Source organism: Hemitrygon akajei, chromosome 18 (assembly GCF_048418815.1).
Source record: "Hemitrygon akajei chromosome 18, sHemAka1.3, whole genome shotgun sequence".
Lineage (NCBI taxonomy): Eukaryota > Metazoa > Chordata > Chondrichthyes > Myliobatiformes > Dasyatidae > Hemitrygon > Hemitrygon akajei.
Genome location: NC_133141.1, coordinates 56,444,597 through 56,464,019, shown reverse-complemented (window position 1 = coordinate 56,464,019; position 19,423 = coordinate 56,444,597).

Below are 19,423 nucleotides of genomic sequence, written 5' to 3'. Positions count from 1 at the left end.
TCATAGGCACTACTGTATATATATAACATTATGCGATTGCCCATGTTGGTTAGTTTTTTTTCTATTTAGTTGTTGTTTTTTTTTGGGGGGGGTTTCTCTTAATCATTTATATTATTATATGAGTTTGAGAGATTCTATGTATGGATCAATATATATTTGAATGTTTATCAATCTATTATGTACTCTCAAATGTCTTGTAACAATATTTTTCTTCTGTTTTTTTTAAAAAAACTAATAAAAAGATTTGAAAAGAAAAGAAAAGAATGAGACCGGGGAATCCTGAGTGTCTGAGAGACCTGGGAATCCCAACGGACTGATTCCCCGGATCACTGGTGGGAAGCCACCAAGGAGAACATCAAGAGATTCTTCATACACAAGGGTATCCAGAGAGCAAGCCAGGGGCCGAGGGAACTGCGTAAACTCCAGACAGAGTTGCAGAACTCCTCCTTCTGTAGTCGAGTGGGGTGGATGACAGGGAGGAACTGCGGGGGGGGGGGGGGGGGGGGGGGAGGGTGGATGTCAGGGAGGAACTGCGGGAGGTGAAGGGCCGGCAAGCCCAGCACTTTGCCGCCGAGTCCTCCAAGATCATCTTCCGATCGAGGGTCCAAACCGTGGAGCAGGACGAGATGTGCCCACGATTCTTCTTCCAAAAGGTGCACAGGGGGAGCTCTGTGATCCACAACCTTAAGGAAGAGGATGGCTCAGTCGCGTCCTCACAGACAGACATACTGAGGATCTGTAGGTCCTTCTACGCCGGTCTGTACGGAGAAAAGGTCACAGACTCCACAGCCTCCCGCAACTTCCTGTCGTCTATCACGCAGGTCTTAGACGACGGCAAGCGGGAGAGTCTGGAGCAGCCGCTGACCCTGCACGAGCTGACTGGCTCTGTCCGTTCCTTTGAGTCGGGTAAGACTCCCGGAAGCGACGACTTACCGGTCGAGTTGTATTCGGCTCTGTGGAACCGGATGGGCCCCAACCTGCTGGAAGTGTACAACACTACGCTCCTGGCAGGCAGCATTTCAGAACCCATGAGGAAGGGCATCATCACCCTCATCTACAAGCAGAAGGGGGAGAGGGAAGACATTAGAAATTGGAGGTCCATCTCACTCCTGAATGTGGACTACACGATCCTGTCCAAGGCTATCGCCAACAGGGTCAAGTCTGCACTGGAGCAGGTGATCCACCCGGACCAAACCTGTGCTGTACCGGGCAGGAAGATCTCGGACAGCCTCGCACTGCTGAGGGACACCATCACCTACGTGCAGGACAGGGGGGTGGACGCCTGCCTGGTCAGCTTGGACCAGGAAAAAGCCTTCGACAGGATATCGCACACGTACATGGCGGATGTACTCTCCAAAATGGGATTTGGGGAGGGAATCCGGAATTGGATCAAACTGCTCTACACGGACATCTGTAGCGCAGTCTGGGTCAACGGGTGGGAAACAGACAGCTTCCCCATCAGGTCTGGAGTCAGGCAGGGCTGCCCTCTCTCCCCTGTCTTGTTCGTGTGCTGCATAGAACCCTTTGCCGAAGCCATCAGGAGGGATGGGGGCATAAGAGGGGTGACGCTGCCAGGCAGTGGAGGGACCCAAGTCAAAACCTCCCTGTACATGGACGACGTCACCGTCTTCTGCTCTGATCCGAGGTCAGTTCGCAGGCTGATCAACATCTGCGAACAGTTCGAGCAGGCGTTGGGGGCCAGGGTCAACCGCACGGAGAGCGAAGCCATGCTCTTCAGCAACTGGCTCGACCGATCCAGCTTCACCATCTCTGATCTACGGGCTGTTCCCGGGGACACACACCGAGAACAACATCTGGTGCTGCTGGCAGATCATTAACTTGGTGAAAGACGCTCTTTGGTCAGCCCGAAACTTTACGGTCGACCAGCACACGGAGATGTCCGTCGGGGAATGCTGCCGACTGGCACATTCTCGGCTGCAGGAGTACGTGCTGAGGGATGCACTCAAACTCGGTGCAGCCACAGCAAGGGCCTGGTGGGGAAGGACCACAGTCTAGGGTTCTTCTCCTGTGGGAGGTGAGGGGTGAGGGGTTGGGGGTATACCCCCGAATGTAAATGTGATAGAACAAAGTGCCACGTGGGTGGCAAAACTTTTGAACTTTGAAAATGTAAAGACTGTAATGGTACCAACTGTAAAGAATTGAAAGTCTTTGAATGGTTATTGTATATAATTTTATTTTGGAATAAAGTATATTTTGTTTAAAATTTTAAAAAAAGCTTGTGCTTGAGCCTACTCGGGGAACAGCGATCTTAGATTGGGTGTTGTGTAATAACCCAGATCTTATTAGTCAGCTCAATGTAAAGGAATCCTCAGGAGGCAGTGATCACAACATGATTATATTCATACTGAAATTTGAGAGGGAGAAGCATAAATCACATGAATCAGTATCGCAATGGAGTAAAGGGGATTACAGAGGCATGAGAGAGGAGCTTCCTCAGGTGGATTGGAGGGGAGACGGCAGAACAGAGATGGCTGAAGTTTCTGGGAATAAAATCATAGAAATCTATAGCACATTACAGGCCCTTCGGCCCACAATGTTGTGCAAACCATGTAATCTACTCTAGAAACTGCCTAGAATTTCCCTACCGCATAGCCCTCTATTTTTTTTAAGCTCCATGTATCCATCTTAAGGCTGATTTATAGTTGTGCATATGGGCTACACCGTAACCTACGCCATTGCCCTGATTTTCACTTCTGCATTGCTCTACGCTGTAGTGAGCATGCGTTGGTGTGCACCAAAACGCTAGTTGGCGGTGGGGTTTCTATGCCACTGTGTTGAGTTTCTTCATGAGAGACATGGACGAGGAAACACATTTCAAACATTTTCGCATGTCGGCAGGTAGATTTGACAATTTGGTTAATCTATTTCACATCAGTGTACAGACATGTCGGAGAAGAAGCAACCGGAAATGTGCAGGAGAGTGGTGAACTACATATACCTGTCTGGACACGCCTCCTGCTGACTGTTCCTGTGGCTCCTCCCACAGACCCCGGTATAAAGGCGATTGAGGCCTGAGCCTCATTCTCCAGGATGTAGTATGGTGGTCAACTACTGCTTGTTCTTTCTTCCTGTCAATAAAAGCCGATATCTCGACTTCAAGTCTCAGATAGAGTTATTGATGGTGCATCAATTTTATTGACTGGAAGTTTTAAAACATGGAAAGCGTTTTACGTCTGGAAAGATTGGATTTGGACCCACAAGACCCTGAAGCAGCTCTTGCCTTTGAACTCTGGCTTGCATGCTTCCAATCATACTTGGAGGAGGTTAGTGCAACTGAACCCGCTGTTATGCACCGAATTCTCCTCTCGAGGGTCACCCCGAAAGTTTACTCACTTATCAGAGGCCTGGCGACCTACGAAGGGGCACTGGACGCCCTCAAAAGACAGTACCTGCGGCCAGTGAACACCGTCTACGCAAGACATCGCTTAGCTACGCGACGGCAGCGGCCTGCAGAGTTGAGCGCCGAGTTTCTCCGAGCCCTACAGACACTCGTCCGGAGTTGCAATTGCAAAACACTCATGTTGGAACAGCATGCGGAGCTGCTAGTACGAGACGCTTTTGTTACAGGAATCAGGTCAGTGTACGTACGCCAGCGGCTGCTGGAAAATGCTGATCTTACCTTACACTCGGCGATCGAGACAGCCGACACGCTGGAGGCTGCTCTGCACAACGCTGACGCTGTCCAGCCGTGCGATCCCCCGCCTGTCCCGTGGACACCTCAGACCCTGCCGCCGCCGGTTCCCGCGAGCGAATTCGCCAACGCTGCTGCCAGTCGCGATTCCACGAATTCCCCGAACCCGACCACAGCTGCTGCCAGTCGCAAGCCCGTGCAGTGTTACTTCTGCGGACTCGAAAAGCACCCCCGAAAATGCTGCCCGGCCCGAGAAGCGACCTGCTCCAGCTGCGGGAAGAATGGCCATTTCGCCAAGGTCTGTAAGTCTAAACCACGAGCGGGGTCGGGCAGCGCTGAGTGTGAGGCATGGGGGCCGCCATCTTGCATGCCCGGATGGGGGCAGCCATCTTTGTCAGCACCAACATGCCCCGCCCCCTACCCACCGGTGCTTACCGGGCACCAAGATGGCAGTTCAACTCTGGCCACCGTAACCCTCGACCAAAGCGCCCCACACCAGCTTGCAAGGTCAATGATGGACATCCTGGTGGAGGGGCACAGGACTAGCTGCCTGTTTGACACGGGCAGCACTGAGAGTTTTATTGACCCGGACACAGTGCAACGCTGCGGACTCGTGACACGGCTGGTAAGCCAGAGGATCACCTTGGCTTCTGGGTCACATTCCACAGACATCCGGGTGGGTTGTGTAGCAACATTGGTGGTGCAGGGCACAGAATATCAGGACTTTGCGCTACTGGTCATGCCTCAACTGTGCGCGCCTGTGCTATTGGGGCTGGACTTCCAGAGCCACCTCAAAAGTGTGACTATGGCATATGACGGGCCCCTCCCACCACTCATTGTCAGGAATCCTCAGTTTTGTGGGACCTCGCCATATACCCGCTACTGACCACACACACACACCGAACCACACGTCCCGCCCAGCACCATGCCGACAGCTGTGCTACTGACACCACTTGCAGCCTCTCCACCCTCAAGATCCCTCCCCCACCACTGTTCGCCAACCTGACCCCCGACTGTAAACCTGTGGCAACTAAAAGCAGGAGGTACAGCGCGGGGGACAGGGCCTTGATTCAGTCAGAGGTGCAGCGGCTGCTCAGGGAGGGGACCATTGAGCCAAGCACAAGCCCTTGGAGGGCCCAGTTGGTTGTTGTTCGGACCGGGCAGAAAAATAGGATGGTCATGGACTATAGCCAGACCATCAATAGGTTCACGCAGCTTGACGCGTACCCCCTACCCTGCATCGCGGATATGGTCAACCAGATAGCTCAGTACAAGGTGTACTCGACAATAGATCTGAAATCCGCTTACCATCAGCTCCCCATCCGCCCAGAGGACCGCCCCTACACTGCCTTCGAGGCGGGCGGCAGGCTCTATCACTTCCTGCGCGTCCCATTCAGTGTCACAAATGGTGTCTCGGTCTTCCAGAGGGAAATGGACCGGATGGTGGACCAGTGCCAACTGAAGGCCACATTTCCCTATCTGGATAACATCACCATCTGTGGTCACGACTGGCCGGATCACAACGCCAACCTCCAACGATTTTTCCAAGTGGCCGAAGTTTTGAACCTTACTTATAACAGGGACAAGTGTGTGTTCGGAACCACCCGACTCGCTATCCTTGGGTATGTCGTGGAAAACGGGGTCATTGGCTCTGACCCCGACCGTATGCGCCCCCTGTTAGAACTCCCTCTTCCCACCACTCTCAAAGCCCTCAAACGGTGCCTGGGTTTTTTTTCCTATTACGCCCAATGGGTCCCTCATTACGCAGACAAGGCCCGCTCCCTGGTCGTCTACCACATTTCCCCTCTCAGCCGAGGCCTGCGCGGCCTTCAGCTGCATTAAAGGGGACATTGCCAAAGCAACGATGCATCCGGTGGACGAGACCATTCCCTTCCAAGTAGAGAGTGACACCTCCGACTTCGCGCTTGCCGCTACCCTCAATCAGGCAGGCAGGCCAGTAGCATTCTTTTCTCGTACCCTTCAAGGCTCTGAAATTCAGCACTCCGCGGTGGAGAAAGAAGCCCAGGCCATAGTGGAAGCTATTAGGCACTGGAGGCACTATCTCGCCGGCAAAAGGTTCACCTTGCTGACCGACCAGCGCTCAATTGCGTTCATGTTCAGCAACCAACAGCGGGGCAAAATCAAAAATGATAAAATTTTGCGGTGGAGAATAGAACTCTCCACCTACAACTATGATATCCTGTACCGGCCTGGAAGGCTCAATGAGCCCCCTGATGCCCTACCCCGGGGAGCATGTGCCAGTGCACAGCTCGACCAGCTATACACCCTCCATGCACATCTTTGCCATCTGGGGGTCACCCGATTTTACCATTTCGTGAAAGCCCGGAACCTGCCGTACTCCCTTGAGGACATCAGGACGATGACCAGGGACTGCCAAATCTGCGCTGAGTGCAAACCGCACTTCTACCACCCTGAAAAGGCGCAACTTATCAAGGCCACCCGCCCCTTTGAGTGACTGAGTGTTGACTTTAAGGGCCCCCTTCCCTCCACCGATCGCAATGTCTACTTTCTCAATATTATCGACGAGTACTCGCGGTTCCCCTTTGCCATCCCCTGCCCTGACACCCCTACCACGTCCATCATAAAAGCCCTGCGCCAGCTCTTCACTCTGTTCGGATATCCCTGCTATATCCACAGTGATAGACGGTCCTCCTTTATGAGTGACGAGCTGTGCCGGTACCTGCTAGCTAGGGGCATTGCTACTAGTCGGACCACGAGTTATAATCCCCGGGGAAATGGACAGGTGGAGAGGGAGAATGCCACAGTGTGGAAGGCCACACTTTTAGCCCTTAAGTCAAAAGGGTTGCCGGTCTCTCGATGGCAGGAGGTCCTCCCGGAGGCACTCCACTCTATCCGCTCCCTGTTATGTACGTCCACCAATGCCACCCCTCATGAGCGCCTATTATCTTTTCCCAGGAAGTCTGCCACTGGGACCACCCTACCGGCTTGGCTGACATCCCCAGGGCCAGTGCTGCTCCGGAAACATGCGAGGAGCAATAAATACTCCCCGCTGGTTGAGAGGGTTCACCTTCTACATGCGAACCCCCCAGTATGCTTACGTGGTCTTACCTGATGGGCGGGAGGACACGGTCTCCGTCCGCGACCTGGCGCCCGCAGGAGCAGCAGACCACTATCCCGAACACTCCACGGTAACTATGAACCCTGTACCCGAGGTGACACCGCGCACACCGAGCCCTACACAGACTCCTCACGACACTCCTATACCAGGCGTCTCGCACACGCATATACCAGGCGCCTCGCACACGCGTGAGGGATCACTGACGCCTAGTGGGCTGACACCTCCAGTTAGGCCGGAACCAGCACAACCACCGTCTCCGGTGCAATCACCACCGGCACCTGTGCAATCACCACCGGCACCTGTGCAATCACAGCCGGTGCTACGTAGATCGCAGCGACAGATTCGACCACCTGATAGACTTAACCTGTAAATATACTTGTAAGAAACTTCGCCCCATGGGGACTCTCTTTTAAAACAAAGGGGGGGGGGTGAATGTGGTGAACTACATATACCTGTCTGGACCCCCCCCCCCCCCCCCGCTGACTGCTCCTGTGGCTCCTCCCACAGACCCCGGTATAAAGGCGAATGAGGCCTGAGCTCTGCCCTCAGTCTCCAGGATGTAGTATGGTGGTCAACTACTGCTTGTTCTTTCTTCCAGTCAATAAAAGCCGATATCTCGCCTTCACGTCTCAGAGAGTTATTGATGGTGCATCAAGGAGGAAATGAGATGCTACCAAGCAGACCAATCACAGTTGTTGTGGTCTGCGTCGCCACAACACATGAGTTACTTTTTTGGGGAGGTGCACGTCACCCTACGCTGGTAGGGTACTGACAGCATTGATGAGACACACAAGTATAAATCAGCCTTAAGAGGCTCTTAAAAGACCCTATTGTATCCACCTCTACCACCTTTGCTAGAAGTGTATTCCACGCACTCACCACTCTCTGTGTGAAAAACTTACTTCTGACATCCCCTTTGTACCTATTTCCAAGCACCTTAAAACTATGCCCCCTCATGTTAGCTATTTCAGCCCTGGGAAAAAGCCTCTGGCTATCCATACGATCAATATCACCATTTGATATACCTCAGCAGCTGAAGGGTTCGTATGGCGTAAGAGCCACAGTACAGCCACTTAAGATGGCTCCCTGGGGCACTCATCACAAAGCACATCTGGTGGATTTACAGCATGGCTTTATCAGCAGTTTGATTATTTACGTAATATTGAGCAAGAATAGAAACTCACGACAACTTGGAACCAGTTTTAAATTCATCTCCTGTTGTTGTTGTTATATACAGTATATAACATATATATAAGTTGGATGTTAGATATATACAGTATATCTAACTCAAATTTGTTCTGTAAGATGAGCTAACTGCATTCACTAAGTTTTAAACCTACCAATTAAGTATTTGTTCAGGCAATTTAAAGCCTGGTTATATTAATCCTGGGAGACTGAAAAACTATATTTGAATCAATTAGAAATGTATGGGATGATTATAATAAGGAGTACACATTGGCCCCTTTATTAGGTACACCTGTACATCTACTCACTCATGCAAATATCTAATCAGCTAATCATGTGGTAGCAACACAATGCATAAAAGCATGCAGACATGATCAAGATGTTCAGTTGTTGTTCAGAGTGAGCTGCCTCAATGATTGTCGCCGTGTGGCACTCATATCTACTATGATGAAGTGCTTTGAGAAGTTGGTCATGGCCAGAATCAACTCCTGCCTAAGCAAAACCTGGACCCACTGCAATTTGCCTATCACCACAATAGCTCTACAGTGAATACAATTCACTGGCTCTCTACTCAGCCTTGGATCACCTGGACAATAGCAATTCCCACATCAGGCTGCTGGTTATTGAATACAGCTCAGCACTCAACACAATCATACCCTCAGTTCCAATCAACAAGCTCCAAAACTTGGATTGCTCTGCAACTGGATCCTTGACTTTCTCACTGGGAGACCACAGTAAATGAGGATTGGAAATAACATCTCCTCCTCACTGGCAATTAACACTGGCACGCTTCAAGGAGGTGTGCTTAGACCACTGCTCTGCTCGCACCATACCCTCTGTGTGGCTAGGCTCAGCTCAAACACCATCTATAAATTTGCTGATGACACAGCTATTGTGGGCAGAATTTCAGATGGTGACAAGGAGGCACACAGGAGTGAGATAGATCAGCCTGGTTGAATAAGTGTCACAACAACCTTGCACTCAACATTTGTAAGACCAAGGAATTGATTGTAGACTTCAGGAAGGGGATGTCCTCCACACCAGGCCTCATTGAGGGATCAGCAATGGAAACAGTGAGTAGTTTCAAGTATCTGGGTGTCATCGTCTCTGAAGATCTTTTGCGGGTCCAACATATTGATGTAATTACAGAAAAGGCATAACAGCGGCTATATTTCATTAGAAGTTTTCTACAGTAGAGAGTTGGTATGTTACCAAGGACTCTTGCAAATTTCTACAGATGTAACATGGAGATTATTGTAACTGGTTGTATCAGCGTCTGGTATGGAGGGGCCACTGTGCAGGATTGGAAAAAACTGCAGAAAGTTGTAAACTCAGCCGGCTTCATCATGGGCTCTAGCCTCCCCAGCATCGAGGATACCTTCAAAAGGTGATGCCTCAAAAGGGTGACATCCATCATTATGGACCCCATCACCCAGGACATGTCCTCTTCTCATTGCTACCATCAAGGAGGAGATACAGGAGCCTGAAGACTCACACTCAACGTTTCAGGAACAGCTCTTTCCCCTCCGCCATCAGATTACTGAATGAATAATAAATCAATGAACACTACCTCACCATTTTTTCTCTCTCTTTTTGTATTGCTTATTTGATTTAATTCTTAGATATACTTCTTATTGTAATTTATAGTCTTTTACTATTATGTATGGCAATGTACTGCTGCTGTAAAACAACAAATTTCATGACAGTTCATGGTCTTGCAGCAGGTAAACAGGATAAAGATGATAAGGAAGTGGTGGCTACATTAGCAAATTTTCATACTTGCAATTTTTGGATTATAAAATAAGGAAGGCAGATAGCTGCAGAGAGGACTGATTCTTGTAGTTACCAGAACACCATGAATGAATTATGTTCAAATCATCTAAAGTTAAAGAGTGAGTAAAACTAAACTTAAAGACTTCCTGTGCGGGGACTGTGCACATGATTGGTCACATCCTGTGTATACCACTGGTAATGAGATCTTTCAAATTACTACTGGAGTGAGTTGTATGTCAATGAAAAGTATACTGATTGAATGTTATTGGTAGAGTTAAGCATTAAAACCTTTGCAAGGTCTGGACTATAGAGGTCACATTAGTGCATTATAGTTTATTTTATGTAAAATAAACTTTCATTAAGTAATACATGATACAGGTTGACCACTAGAAATCTGCAATGATTGGGATCTGTGTAGTGCTGGATTAGTGATTTTGCTAAATCACAGGTGGTTAGGTTGGGATTAAATAAATAAACACCTCTAACCCACTTGATCACCTCAATCTTGGATTTTACAGAGAAAAGAAATGATAAATGAAAAGCAATTCTTCCACAAATTCCTGCACTGGTCTGCACTCAGTAGCCACTTCATAAACGGGGAGTGATATTTAGCCTTCAAAGAGCATAACGTGCCATTGTCCAAGGGTTGACGTATAGTTAGGTGGCAGGTAGATACCATAAATATTATTCTTTACCTAGAGTTCTGCTTTTGGATGTGCTCATCTAAAATCAGCATTATCTAACGATTTTTGTCCAGAGCAACAGAGTCACAGTGAGTTCTCACTTCTGGATCAAAGTAATGTTCAGATCATTCCAGTGTAATATCAGTTGTTTGTTGACATGGATGCTTCCCTGGTGTCATGGATTATTGATTACCTGACTGGCAGACCACAGTACGTGCGCTTGCAACACTGTGTGTCAGACAGAGTGGTCAGCAGCACTGGGGCTCCACAGGGGACTGTCCTGTCTCCCTTTCTCTTCACCATCTACACCTCGGACTTCAACTACTGCACAAAGTCTCGCCATCTTCAGAAGTTTTCTGATGACTCTGCCATAGTTGGATGCATCAGCAAGGGAGATGAGGCTGAGTACAGGGCTACGGTGGGAAACTTTGTCACATGATGCGAGCAGAATCATCTGCAGCTTAATGTGAAAAAGTCTAAGGAGCTGGTGGTCGACCTGAGGAGGGCTAAGGCACTGGTGACCCCTGTTTCCATCCAAGGGATCAGTGTGGACATAGTGGAGGATTACAAATACCTGGGGATACAAATGGACAATAAACTGGACTGGTCAAAGAACACTGAGGCTGTCTACAAGAAGGGTCAGAGCCGTCTCTATTTCCTGAGGAGACTGAGGTCCTTTAACATCTGCCGGAAGATGCTGAGGATGTTCTACGAGGCTGTGGTGGCCAGTGCTATCATGTTTGCTGTTGTGTGCTGGGGCAGCAGGCTGAGGGTAGCAGACACCAATAGAATCAACAAACTCATTCATAAGGCCAGTGATGTTGTGGGGGTGGAACTGGACTCTCTGACGGTGGTGTCTGAAAAGAGGATGCTGTCCAAGTTGCATGCCATCTTGGACAATGACTCCCATCCACTCCATAATGTACTGGTTAGGCACAGGAGTACATTCAGCCAGAGACTCATTCCACCGAGATGTAACACTGAGCGTCATAGGAAGTCATTACTGCCTGTGGCCATCAAACTTTACAACTCCTCCCTCAGAGTGTCAGACACCCTGAGCCAATAGGCTGGTCCTGGACTTATTTCCACTTGGCATGATTAACTTATTATTATTTAATTATTTATGGTTTTATATTGCTATATTTCTACACTATTCTTGGTTGATGCGACTGTAACGAAACCCAATTTCCCTCGGGATCAATAAAGTATGTCTGTCTGTCTGTCTGACATGGTAAGTTACTGGAAACTACTTCATACCTTTGAAAGCTCTGGGACATAAACTTTTGTCAGTGACCAACAACTTACACCTGTGGGTTCCTGCAGCGTTAGGGCAGCCCAGCACAGTGACACGATCTTTTCATGCTTTATAACCTGTAGGTGATACTGTGTCCTCTGTAGTCAGTATCCATCTTGGAATACAACGCCAGTATAAGGCAGTTTTGTCCACATTGTAGATCTGCTCAGGTCTTAATTTTTAATCAGAAACAAATTTAGTGAACTCATCAACAAACTCAACAGCTGCTTCCTTGTCTGCTGACCGTTTTTCACCACACACTGTACAAAATGTTATGCCATGTCACTGCTTGAAACGCTGAAGCCATTCTTCACAATAATCACAATCACAATCCAGTACTAATTCTTCATGAAATAATTATGCATGTTCCTTCACCATCTCTCCTGACAGTTCTTTACTGAATTGGAGTTTAAACCACTTTATGATAACTTTATCAATTTGTAAACATCTTCCATTTTTCATTGTTTTCCTTGGGTTTTTTTTTTGATTCGCTGTCAGCAAAGAACTGGCACAACTTTTCTTTTTATTTCTTTATATCTAAACTGTGGAAGAGCCAATGTTACACAAGTCACAAATGCTTTTCACAAACACACCACTGTCGAGTTTTTCAGAACTTCCACCTTGTCTGGTATAGATGACATATGGTGTTTGCACTTTACATCATGAGAAACACTTCCTTTATTCAATGAAGATGTGACTGGGGCTAGATAAGCTCAGGTTATAAAAATAAATGTAGAATAACTCAGAGGGACTATTTCAACTCTTAAGAGAAATTTGGATAGATACAGGGATGGGAGAGGTATAGAGGTATATTGTCTGAGTTAAGGTGATGGGACTAGGCAGTTTAAATGGTTTGCAATTAGATTCAAATATTATCAACTCAATAAGTATTCATATACTTGAAGAATTTTACAACTAAGCCTTTATTTAACTCCCCTGAATTCTTTTTTTTATATATTATTTGCTATGAATATTGGCTTCTGGCATGAATTTAGTCAAGAGATGATCACTCATTACTGGGCAGGGATGGGTTATTCAAATAGTTAGCATAAACTCTCAACATGTCCTTCAATTTGTCTTGCAATGTACAGTGGCTTGTGACCTAATGGCATATCTGGAAAATAGTACTTGAAGCCTTACTGCTCAAATAGAACGGGATGTGCATTCTGATCAAGCTTATTCACCATATACATTTACAGGTATCAGGAATTTGCTGTGGTGTGTTGGCATGACATGCATCAAAAACAACAATTATACAGAAAAAAGAATTGCATAAAAATAAAGTTAGAAGTAGAGATATGCAATAAAATGTATATAATACAGGTCCACAATCCCTTATCCGAAATCCTTGGGCCAGTTGCATTTCGGAATTCAGAATTTTTCGGATTTCAGAATCCCTCCTTATTGGTTCCGGAACCCCCCGCGGATACCAAATAACACATATGCTCAAGTCCCTTATTTAACCTGTCTCAGTGTCGGTGGACTTTAGGACCCAGCGGAGTTCCAGACCTACACAATCCTCCCATATTCTTTAAATCATCTCTAGATTACCTATAATACCTAATACAATGTAAATGCTATGTAAATAGTTGTTATACTGTATTGTTTAGGGAATAATGACAAGAAAAAAACTTATTTCCGACAAAAACATTCAATAAAACATAAAAATATACAGCTTCAAACGAACCAAATCAACCACATGGTAAATGACTTATTGGAATAAATGTAGAACATCACTGTTACTATAAAACTTCAGTAACTTGTCTTTCTGTTTCTTTGAATCATATACAGTGGTAATTCTGACACCATATTCTTCAGTAAGACGCCGCACAGACACACCACGATCAAGCTTCTGCAATAACTCCACTTTCTGCGTTATTGATAATGATAGCTGCTTCCTTCTCTTTTTCTCATTGTCACCTATAGGGGTATCTGCAGCTCTTTTTGACATTTTCACAGAGTAATTAAACACAAAGTCAACAGTGAACACAAAATATCAGCGAACAGCAAATGCACGTGTAACCAGTACGAGCGTTGAGCCACAACTGACGTCTGGTGGCCTCTGCTAGTGCTGCCATGTCACACCTGAGTGACGTCAGCTGCTGGCGGAAAAACTTCGTTTTTTGGAGCTTTTTGGATTTCAGAATTTCAGATAAGGGATTGTGGACCTGTAGAAGTCAATGTCCTCTCTCAAGCCAACATTGCCAATGTTGAAGTCCTAATCATATTTAGTTAGCTCTGATGGGTAGACTATGTTGTTCACATTCTTGAAGCTAGGATCCCAATTCGACAGTCTATTCCAAGTTCTGTCACAGGAAGTACTTAACAGCCCCAGAGCAGAAAACATGTTTGTCATATTTACAACATTCTCACTCATTCTAGAGAACCATAGGTTCATGACTGCTCAAAGTGGAGAAGGAGAATTCAGAATAGAATTGAGAATTGTGAATTTGTGTATCAGAAGGCATTTTACTACTCGGGGTAAAGAGAGACAAGATTGCGCAGTTTAAAAAGAAGACCACCATATCCAATGGGCAGCGTAGTGAGAGGTAGCAGAGTGATAGGGCTTTGGCTCAACGGGCTTAGGTGGTAATGGGATGAGGCGAGATAGGTTTACCTGTGTTAACTGCGGGCAGGAGGAAGTATGTGTGTGAGGCCGGTGTTCTGTGCTCAGTGTCAGATGTGGGAAGTTCTGGAGTCTCCCAGCCTCCTGGACGGCCACATCTGCACCAGGTGCGTCGAGCTGCAACTCCTAAGGGACCGTGTTAGGGAACTGGAGATGCAGCTCGATGACCTTCGTCTGGTCAGGGAGAACGAGGAGGTGATAGAGAGGAGTTATCGGCAGATGGTCACAACCGGGGCCTAGGGAGACAGAGAAATGGGTCACAGTCAGGAGAGGGAAGGGGAAGAGTCAGGTACTAGAGAGTACCCCTGTGGCTGTACCCCTTGACAATAAGTACTCCTGTTTGAGTACTGTTGGGGGAGACAGCCTACCTGGGGGAAGCAACAGGGGCTGTGCTTCTGGCACAGAGTCCAGCCCTGTGGCTCAGAAGGGTAGGGAAAGGAAGAGGAAGGCAGTAGTGATAGGGGACTCTATAGTCAGGGGGTCAGATGGGCGATTCTGTGGATGCAGGAAAGAAACACGGATGGTAGTTTGCTTACCAGGTGCCAGGGTCCGGGATGTTTCAGATTGCGTCCAAGATATCCTGCAGTGGGAAGGAGAACAGCCAGAGGTCATGGTACATATTGGTACCAACGACTTAGTCAGGAAAAGGGAAGAGGTCCTGAAAGCAGACTACAGGGAGTTAGGAAGAAAGTTGAGAAGCAGGACCTCAAAGGCAGTCATCTCGGGATTACTGCCTGTGCCACGCAACAGTGAGAATAGGAATAGGATGAGGTTTAGGATAAATACGTGGCTGAGGGATTGGAGCAGGGGGCAGGGATTCAGATTTCTGGATCATTGGGACCTCTTTTGGGGCAGGTGTGACCTGTACAAAAAGAATGGGTTGCTCTTGAATCCCAGGGGGACCAATATCCTGGCGGGGAGGTTTGCTAAGGCTACTGGGGAAAGTTTAAACTAGAATTGTTGGGGGGTGGGAACTGAACTGAAGAGACTGGGGAAGAGGCGGTTGGCTCACAAATAGAGAAAGCTTGTAGACAGTATGTGAGGGAGGATAGGCAGGTGATAAAGAAGGGATACACTCAGACCAACGGTTTGAGATATGTCTATTTTAACGCAAGGAATGTTGTGAATAAAGCGAATGAGCTTAGAGCGTGGATCAGTACTTGGAGATACGACGTGGCCATTACAGAGACTTGGATGGCTCAGGAACAGGATTGGTTACTTCGAGTGCCGGGTTTTAGATGTTTCAGAAAAGACAGGGAAGGAGGCAAAAGAGGTGGGGACGTGGCACTGTTGATCAGAGATAGTGTCACAGCTGCAGAAAAGGTGGACGCCATGGAGGGATTGTCTACGGAGTCTCTGTGGGTGGAACTTAGGAACAGGAAGGGGTCAATAACTCTACTGGGTGTTTTTTATAGGCCACCCAATAGTAACAGGGATATCGAGGAGCAGATAGGGAAACAGATCTTGGAAAGGTGTAATAATAACAGAGTTATCATGGTGGGAGATTTTAATTTCCCAAAAATCGATTGGCATCTCCCTAGAGCAAGGGGTTTAGATGGGGTGGAGTTTGTTAGGTGTGTTCAGGAAGGTTTCCTGACACAATATGTAGATAAGCCTACAAGAGGAGAGACTGTACTTGATCTGGTATTGGGAAATGAACCTGGTCAGGTGTCAGATCTCTCAGTGGGAGAGCATTTTGGAGACAGTGATCATAATTCTATCTCCTTTCCAATAGCATTGGAGAGAGATGGGAACAGACAAGATAGAAAAGTGTTTAATTGGAGTAAGGGGAATCATGAGGCTATCAGGCAGGAACTTGGAAACTTAATTTTAAAAACAGATGTTCTCAGGGAAAAGTACGGAAGAAATGTAGCAAATGTTCAGGGGATATTTATGTGGAGTTCTGCATAGTTACGTTCCAATGAGACAGGGAAGCTATGGTAGGGCACAGGAACCGTGGTGTACAAAGGCTGTATTAAATCTAGTCAAGAAGAAAAGAAAAGCTTACGAAAGATTCAGAGAGCTAGGTAATGTTAGAGATTTAGAAGATTATAAAGCTAACATTAAGGAGCTTAAGAAGGAAATTAGGAGAGCCAGAAGGGGCCATGAGAAGGCCTTGGCAGGCAGGATTAAGGAAAACCCCAAGGCATTCTACAAGTATGTGAAGAGCAAGAGGATAAGACATGAAAGAATAGGACCTACCAAGTGTGACAGTAGGAAAGTGTGTATGGAACCGGAGGAAATAGCAGTAGTATTTAATGAATACTTCTCTTCAGAATTCACTATGGAAAAGGATGTTGGTGATTGTAGTGATGACTTGCAGCAGACTGAAAAGCTTGAGCATGTAGATATTAAGAAAGAGGGTGTGCTGGAGATTTTGGAAAGCATCAAGTTGGATAAGTCGCTGGGACCGGATGAGATGTACCCCAGGCTACTGTGGGAGGCGAGGGAGGAGATTGCTGAGCCTCTGGCGATGATCTTTGCATCATCAGTGGGGACAGGAGAGGTTCTGGAGGATTGGAGGGTTGCGGATGTTGTTCCCATATTCGAGAAAGGAAATAGAGATAGCCCAGGAAATTATAGACCAGTGAGTCTTACTTCAGTGGTTGGTAAGTTGATGGAGAAGATCCTGAGAGGCAGGATTTATGAACATTTGGAGAGGTATAATATGATTAGCAATAGTCAGCATGGCTTTGTCAGGGGCAGGTTGTGCCTTACAAGCCTAATTGAACTTTTTGAGGATGTGACTAAACACACTGATGAAGGAAGAGCAGTAGATGTAATGTATGTGGATTTCAGCAAGGCATTTGATAAGGTTCCCCATGCAAGGCTTATTGAGAAAGTAAGGAGACATGGGATCCAAGGGGACATTGCTTTGTGGATCCAGAACCTGCTTGCCCACAGAAGGCAAAGAGTGGTTGTAGATGGGTCATATTCTGCATGGAGGTCGGTGACCAGTGGTGTGCCTCAGCGATCTGTTCTGGGACCCGTACTCTTTGTGATTTTTATAAATGACCTGGATGAGGAAGTGGAGGGATGGATTAGTAAGTTTGCTGATGACACAAAGGTTGGAGGTGTTGTGGATAGTGTGGAGGGCTGTCAGAGGTTACAACGGGACATTGATAGGATGCAAAACTGGACTGAGAAGTGGCAGATGGAGTTCAACCCAGGTAAGTGTGAAGTAGTTCATTTTGGTAGGTCAAATATGATGACAGAATATAGTATTAATGGTAAGACTCTTCGCGGTGTGGAGGATCAGAGGGATCTTGGGGTCCAAGTCCATAGGATGCTCAAAGCAGCTGCGCAGGTTGACTCTGTCGTTAAGAAGGCATATGGTGTATTGGCCTTCATCAATCATGGAATTGAATTTAGGAGATAAGAGGTAATGTTGCAGCTAAATAGGATCCTGGTCAGACCCCACTTGGAGTACTGTGCTCAGTTCTGGTTGCCTCAGTACAGGAAAGATGTGGAAACCATAGAAAGGGTGCAGAGGAGACTTACAAGGATGTTGCCTGGATTGGGGAGCATGCCTTATGAGAATAGGTTGAGTGAACTCAGCCTTTTCTCCTTGGAGCGACGGAGGATGAGAGGTGACCTGATACAGGTGGATAAGATGATGAAAGGCATTGCTCATGTGGATAGTCAGAGGCTTTTTCCCAGGGCTGAAATGGCTAGCACGAGAGGACACAGGTTTAAGGAGCTTGGGAGTAGGTACAGAGGAGATGTCAGGGGTAAGTTTTTTACTCAGAGAGTGGTGAGTGCGTGGAATGGGCTGCCGGCAACGGTGGTGGAGGCGGATACAAAAGGGTCTTTTAAGAGGCTTTTAGATAGGTACATGGAGCTTAGTAAAATAGAGGGCTATAGGTAAGCCTAGTAATTTCTAAGGTAGGGACATGTTTGGCACAACTTTGTGGGCCAAAGGGCCTGCATTGTGCTGTAGGTTTTCTATGTTTCTAGGAGCACATAGAAATCCCATTTCAATGGCAGAAGAAAATCAGTCACCACAGAACCCCAAACCCAAAGTGGAAATAAGTCATCCTCAATCCTGAGGGACTACTAAAGAGAAAGAAAAACAAGAAACAATCAGACTGCAGTAAATTGGGAAGTGAATTTAAGCTTTTGGGAAAACAGATTTTTTTTCTTCTCATTAAGGGTTTGAAACATGAAAAGTTGAAGCTGTGTAAAATAAAGTGAGAAGTGCTTGTATCACATAGCAAATACTTTTTTTAGGTTAACATTGTTAACTGATGGGGTTTCTCCTTCTGCATTGTTGATGTATATCCTTTGGAGCCCCAGAATCATCAAGCACAAAAACAGGCCATTTACACTGCCAATCACACACACCCAATTACAATAATCATATACTTCTCATTCTCCCAATTTACCATCAATTCTTTTTAGATTAAACGCCTACACACAGTGGTCTATCAAACCACTTATCTTCGGGATGTGGGAGGCAACTACAGCACCCAGGAGGAAACACACCCAGTCACAGAGAGAACATGCAGAGTCCACACAGACAATACCAGAGCTCAGAGTTGAACCCAAACTGTAAGGCAAGAGCTCTACCAGTTGTACCATTGTGCTGGCCCATGATGATTTATCACTGATATATTTACGAAAATATGTGAAATAGCTCATTTTTCACTCACGGTGATTTTTTAATTGCTTGAATAAATGGGCTGATCACTGAAATCAACGAAACAATTCTCTCATCTTAATCACTTGTTAAGGAAGTTTTATATATCAAATATAAAGCAATTAGGGCACAATACAATTATTTAATGGAATGAAAAACAAGTTAATTACCCTTAAATTTCACCTAATTACAGTGAATGATGTGGTCATATTCCTTGCAAACAAAATTGATTTGAATCATTTATCTTAAACTTTTAAGCTCCTCAAGACATAACTGCTAAATCTTTAATGCATCTCATGTGTAGATTATATGGTTTACTACCCATTGTTCTGTCAGTTGTAGTGTTTGATAATGAAGAAGACACGGAATAGGATGGGAAATATTGTGCGGAACTCGAATGTGCAGTATCTGGAAATTTATTATAAGTGCCATTTTTTATAATAAAGACAGCAGTTCCCTATCAATAAATTT